Here is an 8856-nt window from a genome sequence, read left to right on the forward strand (position 1 = left end):
CCAGACAGCAACAATCATGTTTTACTGCTTTGGAGAACGACAGGTTGGTTGTGCGTGACAGGTACGACAGGTGTGCACCACTTGTAAGTTTTGTTCGTACCTAAGAGAAAATCCAAAATACGAGGAAATTGGTGAATGCGTCAAATCCTCGTAAATCACTCGTACGCATGATTTAAGAACGATTCTGTGCGTACAAGTGTTTCTTGCATCTGGCCCAATGTTTATATGAACTTATTTACCACTGTGAGTGATTAGTAGAGAGCCTGTTCACAGAGAGAAGTGATTAACTAAGATGAAAATGTAGATTTTTGTAATACAAATGAATTCCCTTTAACTCCATCACTGGAATTTTGCTGACATTAGAAGTTCAGAAATCTTGACTATGGCAAACACACAGTAGATAAAAAACACTGATATACCTAGACAACAAAGAAAACAATGAAATGGTTCATTCAGAACATTAGCACTTCAAATTTAAAAATGTAGAAAATGTCAGTTTAGTTGTATCCTGACAGAAGATTGAGAGTGCTGGATATGTTATGAGATAAATTGTTCCACAGATTATGGGGTTGTGATTGACTGTTTCAGGAGATCTACTACATATAAGCCTGCACAAAACACACTAATTCCTGTTTTTTCCCGCTCTTTTCGTCTCGTCCATACGCACACCATGGCCCCCTCTCTTTCCACTCCTTTTGCACTTCATAGGCATTTACTAACTGTTTAGGAGCATTACATCTCCTGCCTCATCCCCAGAAGACCTTGTATTTGATTAGATGAGGAGCACTTAAGGAGAAGTGCTGCTTTTGCAACTTCTAACAAAGTTAATGGGATTGCCAAGAAGCTGTTGTCGGAGCTGGTTAATCATTTTAAAGATGCCAATCACCAGATTCTGTGAGCTGTTTTGCAAAAACTGCAATTCAGTCAACTTGTGATATCTGATTGGTTATTCATGTGCTGTTTTTCTGGTTGAAAATGTATTGCTTTGATTAATGAAACAATGATATCATTGAATGTGTGTTTGTGCTGTACATACATTGGTGCAAGCCTGTCTGTGTTTGTTTTCAGTCATGAGCTATTTGTAATTTCATGTGTGACTCCTTCATGTCTCCACAAGCACAGTACAAGGCTAAAAAGGATATCCAGCCACTTTCCCACAGTTGTTGAGCCTCTGGGGCTCTTCCATGCAAATGTGTTAGCAAAGCACTGAGTGTGACCTTGCCTTGCCAGCAGCTCATTTCCCTGAAGTGGTGAAAAGACAGGATTACATCCAACCTAAAGAGACCTTGACAAATGTTTCTAAGTCTAAATCTTAGCAATATGCTGCCTTTAAGGAAGCTTGGAGGCAATAATTACCTTTTTTTTTTTAAATATGGGGGGGGGGGAGAAAGCACCTGTGTTTAACAACCTGGAAAATAGACACAGACATTTCTTGGAAAAACAGACATGTCACAGTTTCACAATAAGCTAATTTTAGATGTGATATCTCTTCAGTAGGAATGCTTTTCTCTCTGGAATAGTATCTAACCTGTTGTGATGAGGTCATAGGTCACATATACACACTCTGCCCCTCTCTTCAGGGTGTGGCGTGTCTGCTCTCCCTGAGGAGGTGGCCACGTGTCCTTGCATGTCACACGAGCCGCTGGCAGCTGTGTCCTCCAGCGCTATATGGGCCACTTATCACCTGACCCGAGGGACCACTCCCTCCTCCTCCTATCTGTCTGCTGAATGCTGGACTGCACAACCCTTCATCAGACATTACTACCTGCAACAACTGACACAGACCTACCCCCACCTGCACACTTGATGCAACCCAGACACAAACGCAATGTAGATATACATTCAAACCTGAGGCTCATGAGGTATTTTTTAGCTTTCTCTTTAAGGCTTTTGCTTTACACTGGTTTCTGCTATTTATGTTTGGCTGCCTGTATGGAGAAAAAAACACCATAAAGTCATGATTTGTGCTGTTATATATATGCAATGGTATAGATATTCAAGCATCTGCTACAGTGGCTGATTTCCCTACGGTGCTGTTGCATAGTGTTTATGTTGTTGTAGCTGATTTGTCATCTCTAACAGTGTTAAGCTACTGCATCTGGTTTCAGGGCTAAAACTGACGGATCCTATACCGATGTCAGCTTCTTTCTACTGGCCAGTCTGGCTCCATTTTGATTCCCGAGGGCTGTGCTAGTACACACACACACACACACACACACACACACACACACACACACACACACACACACACACACACACACACACACATTACACACAGCCAGGAAAATTTCCTTTTGACCCATCTGATCACCCTCTATTTTATCCTCCTGAGGGATGAATGGCTGCATGAAAAACAGGTTTACTGACAAACTTCCACTAAGCTTCACTTCCCAAACATCGTTTGTCGTCAGAAAGGTACAAAGAAACAGAAAGTGTAATTGAAAGTCAAAATTCTTGTGAAAATAATAAATAAAAAAAACACAAGCGAGGCTGTTGGCTCTAGAGTAGGACGAGAAAATGGGAGAGGCTGAGTGAGAGAGATAAAGAGAGAGAGAAAGCAGGGAGCGTAAGACAAAGCAGACAGGAGACAGAAAAGGAAGTAGGGAGGGGAAAGAGAAAAGGTCACTCCTAATAGCTCTTCCACGTAATTTCATGATGTAATGATTGCCCCTCTTTACTCGGCCAAATGCCATTAACTCTGTACTGTATGGACACTACGCCATACTGCTGCACAAATTATCTTCATAACCTGCATGTGTTCATTATTGAATGTTCCTACTGTACACAGAGTGCATAACAATGTGCCTGCAAGGATGTGAAGAGTACATAGGGGTATTTGTATGCATCACGTTATATTTTCTGCATGACACCAATGGTGTGTCCGTAATTAGCGTGCTTTGTGCTGTAGCCACAGAATATGACTGATGCTGCTGCTAATGAAGCAAATGGTGCCCACAGGCAGGAGTAAAGCAGTGCAAGGAGAGTTTTGCTTTGTGTGTGCGAACATACAGTGTATACATACAGATATGTTTTTCATTTATTTTACAGAAAATACTAGATTCTTTTACCACTTGTTATTGTCTGTGTTTTATTTTTTGCTAGAACAGTGTGCTTTGTTACCATATTTACTGCAATGCAATTTACTGAAATTCAAATTAAATACAACAGCACTGCCAACATGTTGGATCCATTTAATCTTCCAAAACAAAAGTCTACAATTTGACCAATATAAACGCACAAATTGGCCATTCTGCTCCATTTTTTTTCCATTTATGCCATACATCTTCATTTCATGTGACCAAATGACTGAAGCCATAAACAAATTACCTTATCGGTTATGGGCTTAAGTGAGCAGTGGCTAATATGCTAGAAGCAGAGAGAGCTGGAGACAGCACTCCATCTGCAGGACTAGCTCCATTAGCTGACAAGAGAGATTAGCTGACCTGCTGACACACTGGCTGATCTTTACTGATACAGAGAGTAACACACATGGACTCACATGCACACCAACACACACACGCACGCACGCACGCACGCACGCACGCACGCACACTCACACACACACACACACACACACACACACACACACACACACACACACACACACACACACACACACACACACACACACACACACACACACACACACACGCACACACCCTGATACACTATTACATTAGGGTAACACCCCTGTTTTTGATGGTTACAGAGCTTTTACTGGTCAGTGATCCCATGACCATATCTTTCTCTTTTCACTTCACAATTTGCCTTCTGTGTCTCACCTTTTTAAAAAAAATCACATTTCACGCCTTTCTATTTATTCTTTCCACCCTCGTTCTCTCTTTGTTTGGACTTTCAATGAATTTTTTAGACTTTTTCTTGCCGACGTGGTTGTCAAGCCCCCCCTTTGATCTCCCGCCGGTGTTGCCCTTCTTTCTCTTTGTCATTTTTCCTTCTTCCGTCCTTCCCTCCCTCCATCCACCTTTCCTCTCTTTCTCCATCCCTCACGGATGTCTTAATGAGTCCACTCCCTTCTTTTTGAATTATTCACCACTTCTTTTATTCTACCGTTGCCATTGTGTCTTAAGGGGAAAAAACATCAATAAATAAATCACGCCAGAGGTAGCTCCTTTTGTAGTCTTGGCAATGGGAGGGATGACTGCACGCATTTATTGGTGTACAAAGGAGAGAGAAAGCAAGAGTAGAGAATTGTAAAGGGCTTTGGGAATCATACGCTTCTGTTTTTTTTTTTTATCATCACTTTAAGTTGGATAAGTTTGAATGTGATTTTAACACTTTCTGCCAAGTCTGAGTGTTTCTTGTATGCCATATGTGTCCACACACAATCTGATATTACTGTACTGGTGTTGTTCCTATGACATCATAATTAATGTCTAAATTTGTCCCGGTGTATCTCCTCGGTAAAACATGGACACCGGCAGCACACTGTATGTGTATGGCAGGCCTCTAAACTTCACAAGCATCTACTCAGGGCCTATTTCAATGCCACAGTGCCATTAGTGAAGAGAAACATTGATTTAAGAGACATAACATACTTTAAAACAGATGGGAGGAGTAGAACCGTATGCTTGCGAAGACATCAACCACAAATTAGCTGAATGAAAATGGCAACTACAAAATTGTTACAGCATTTTTCATAACACAAAAACCACATTAAGTAAAAATGTATGAAAAAATAATTCTGCTTACTGCTTACTGCTCTCTGTTTCTGCCATCATATTGTTGTGACATTAGGTGTGTTTCTGTCGGAGAACTCAGATTTTGCCTGAGTTTCTGACTTGGAATTCCGATTTGAATGACGGTTTCCTTGTACTTTTCCTTGTTGGAAGTTGTTTTTTTCTGAGTTCCGAGTACAATAAATTACAACATTTTCCCCCAAGTCATAAAGCTATGTCATCACAACAGCGTGATTGGTCAGTTGTGTTGATGGTCCTGGAACAACATTAATTATGATGTTGTTGGTGTCACATCAACATGGCAATATCGATGTTGCAAATATTGATTTAAGTAGGCTATGTGTACATACAGATGTGAAGACATCTAGTATGTGTAGTTCTTACACATGAATGTGTGTGTGTGTGTGTGTGTGTGTGTGTGTGTGTTTGTGTGTGTGTGTTTGAGGGACGGCCTGTCAGTGTGCACCAGCAAATGAGTGAGCATGTGTACGTGCGTGGGCATATGTAAGTGATACCGCAAACCCGTTAGTGTCCATGTGTGTGAATAACTGAATTTGTATGTACAATGGGGGATGCTGTGTGGAGACCCTGTTGTCATGGCAACCAGGATAGAGCAAGAGTGTGCGGTTGCCCTTACGGCTCCTCTGACAACCTTTATTTTCTCCAGCTTTGTGTCACTCCAATATTAACCCCTAACCCTTCACAGAGAAAGAGTGCAGGAAACCCGTAGAAAAGGAGGGAAATATGGCGTGTATTCTATCGCTGCAGTATCTAACCGCTGAGCTTATGCTAATAGTGGTATTGATAAATGTGCTGTCTGTGTACCCTGATTCCAGATAAGCTGAAGCACTGCAGTTTTTTCTGCTGGTAAATTTCCATTTGGTGTTGACCATGGATCATCGGTCTTGAAGCACAAGTTTGTGTAAACAAAGAGTAGTGGCATGAGGGAGATATTGGTTTCCCACTGTGCCATAAAGCCCATTATCCATTAAAGTTGCAAAATGAATTAATTAATTAGTCTTGTTGCCTAGTCTTGTTCCAAGCCAGAGTGCTACCACAGTAGTTGAGAACAAAGTGTTCAATATAGAGAGAGACGGAGGAGAGGCAAGGAGGTGGGACTAAAATATATTGTGAAAAGTGATCAGAGGGAAATGGAAAAAAGCTTTTAGTGCCAGCTACCAAGGGGGTTGAGAGAGTAGATAAAAAGGTGACAGGAAAATGGGCCCTCATTGGTTTTGGACAGTTCCTATTATTAAGGCTCAGCTCATGAGTAGAAACACTTTGAGAACATGTGAAAAATGGATCATAAGAAATGCAATCTTCGCCGTGGCGAATGATGCCAGACATGTCTGCATTACAAAGTGAATCGTAGCACAGAGCAGAAACAGGTATTATTTCACATGATTTGTGGTATTTTTCTGATGTAGCGACAAAGTGGGTCTGAGACTTGTCTCACTGCAACAGGCTCATGCATTAAGTATGACCCTACCAGAGAGAGGAAGAGGGGAAGGAGTGAAGGAGAGACACAGCAAAGACACCAGGTATAGATGGACAGCATCAGTCTAGGACCAAACCAAATGTATGGAGAGGCGTGCAAATAAATTATGAATTTGGGTGAATTTAGGGCAAATTGTGCTGGCAGGAAGGATATTTCTATGAATAATTCACTCTGTAGGGGGCCTGATCATCTACCCCCCATCAGGATTACCTTGTTCCTCAGACCCCCCCCCACACACACTTTCATTATCCATTGACCCGTATAATGTCTCACTACCGTGTTCCTGTAATTCCCAACCCTATCAGTCCATTTGTCTTAGCGAGCACTCTCTTCGTTTATGTCTAAATCACGCCATCTTTTTCCTGTCCCTCCGTCTATCTCTTCTCAGTCTGATGTTTCTCCAGACAGACAAACCCTGGGGGGAGAGGAGGGGGTAAAGGGGGGCATGTATTCATTTATTTTTCTCCCTCCTTCCGTCCCGCATCCTCTCCCCCTACACATCTTCGCAGCTGGAGGTAATTAATATTTAAAAGCAAGGCATGACAGGACACAGGACCTGCACACATGTTTGAAAACTAACACCCTGTAGACGCCGGAAGAGCTGCACATATTTGATCAAAGAACAGAGAAGATCTCAGAATTGATATTTACATGACTCACTCTGTTGAGAGAAAATAAACCAGACTAAACTCATCAACACGGCAGCTTCTCACATGGATACGTGAGAATATGTAACAAACAGTGAAAGTCTCTCATGTGAAACCTGTGGTTGGCACGATGGATCAGAAAATGTGTGAAATATGATTTGACTCTTGTTGTGGCTTGATCTCATGAGTGCCCCCCACTCTCCTCCCCCAGAGTCTATTCAGCACTGGAAAGTCCTTGGCAACGCCCAACATATCTACTTAATGCTAATTACTAGAATTTGCAAAGAAAGGAAGGGTGCAATTTTCTTTCTAATGGATGTCAAGGGGCTAGACACAACAATGGTACTCCAACTATGAAATGCTGCTTATGACAGCAACACTAATGGCACAATGCAAAGTGTTTGGCTTATTTGACTCTATGTTAGCAAAACGCCTCAAAGCAGGAATTCATGAATAATTGAATGAGTTGCAAAATTGATTTGGTCGATTTGACTAGTTTGATACATGGCCTGTTGGCGGCTAATTTTCTGAAGTCAGGCTTTCTTGTGGGAAAAAAAAGACTACCACGCCCTCAAATCTCAACACAGCGATGCTCACTCCATAATCTTCCTGTGATTGAACGACTTCTGATGGCACCCGTTGACTTGCCAGGGGTGCTAATAGATTTTAAAAGCACTCAGAAACACGGTGGCAGGTCATCTCAGCCCAGTTGCAAGCAGTCATCCCAGGCCTGACCTTTGACCCTGTCCAATGAAGCAGGTAACAGGGCTGGGATTGGATCGCTGACAGCTGCACAGCGGACACCCTGAAGAAGTGAAATCGGGCATCTGCTTTGATGTCAGTGCCTCTCACCCCTGTGATAATGGAGAGACCACAGGGCTCATGCTGCGCACACTGCTTAGAAGTGTGTATGTGTGTGCATTTGTGTGTTAGTGTGTCTCATGCAGGCCACATCAGTTTGTGCCATCAACATGTTTGGGACGTCTGGTTTAGCTCATTTACATGGCAAACTTCCATGCCACCTCTGTCTCTCTTTCTCGCTATCTGTCTGTTTGTCTGTCTCTAGCCTCTCTCTCACTCACACACCCCTCCCAACCTATTATAGTGTTCCCCTTTACTGCTCCTATTCAACATGACTGGAATATTCTTTGGCAAGGTCTGCCTCCTGACTGGAACCCACTGGACCATGCCCTTTTATCTGTCTGATCTCTTCTGTCAGACCACTCGAGGTGTGTGTCTGTCCACGTTCCTCTCTGTCTGTCTATCCATGCATTACAGCCTTGTGTGTGTGCCGGCTTGTGCACACGTAGCACACTCCCTTAGTGAATTGCGATTGGCGACATGACAAGCTATGGCGCGCCACGTCGTTAATCAGCGTCCTGCTTCATTCCACTCGGAGGGGGCACTGAAAGGCAAGCTCCCACCTTAGATCATATTAACACCAGTGCTAATACCCTGACTAGCCCTGCTTCATTGAGAGGCCAGTTTAAGTCCGGATCACAGTAATTGGTGCCCTGTCTCCGGAGAACAACAACTAATACGGCTTTGAGGAAGCTGAGCCACAAGAAAGTGAACAAACGATTGCACGCTCTGATTGGAGGAGCTTGCACATGTGTGTGTATGTGTGCAAGAGGATGGATAGGATTAGTGTCACAGCTGTCACCCTTTGTCATCCCTCCTCCCCTTCCCCTCCTTCCACATCTCTCCTCTCCTCCCACCACCTCTCCCTCCTTCCTTCACTCTGCCTCTCTGCTTCCATACCTACACCTCTCCCTCCTCCTCTCCTCTGCTCCTCAAACCCACTTTTGTACTTTTTATCTTCCCGTTAAGTCCTCCACCCACTTCACCCCTCCTTTTTCACCCCCTATGTGCTTGTTGTGCTGTTCTCTTGACAAGGCAAGCAAGTGAGTGTAATGGCTCATTTAATCCTAATTCTGTTAGTTTAAACTCCCTTATTAAGGGCTTAGCTCTTGTTTGGTCTTTAATTTCATCTAATTTGGCTCTGCTGATGTAG

Source organism: Scomber scombrus, chromosome 10 (assembly GCF_963691925.1).
Source record: "Scomber scombrus chromosome 10, fScoSco1.1, whole genome shotgun sequence".
Lineage (NCBI taxonomy): Eukaryota > Metazoa > Chordata > Actinopteri > Scombriformes > Scombridae > Scomber > Scomber scombrus.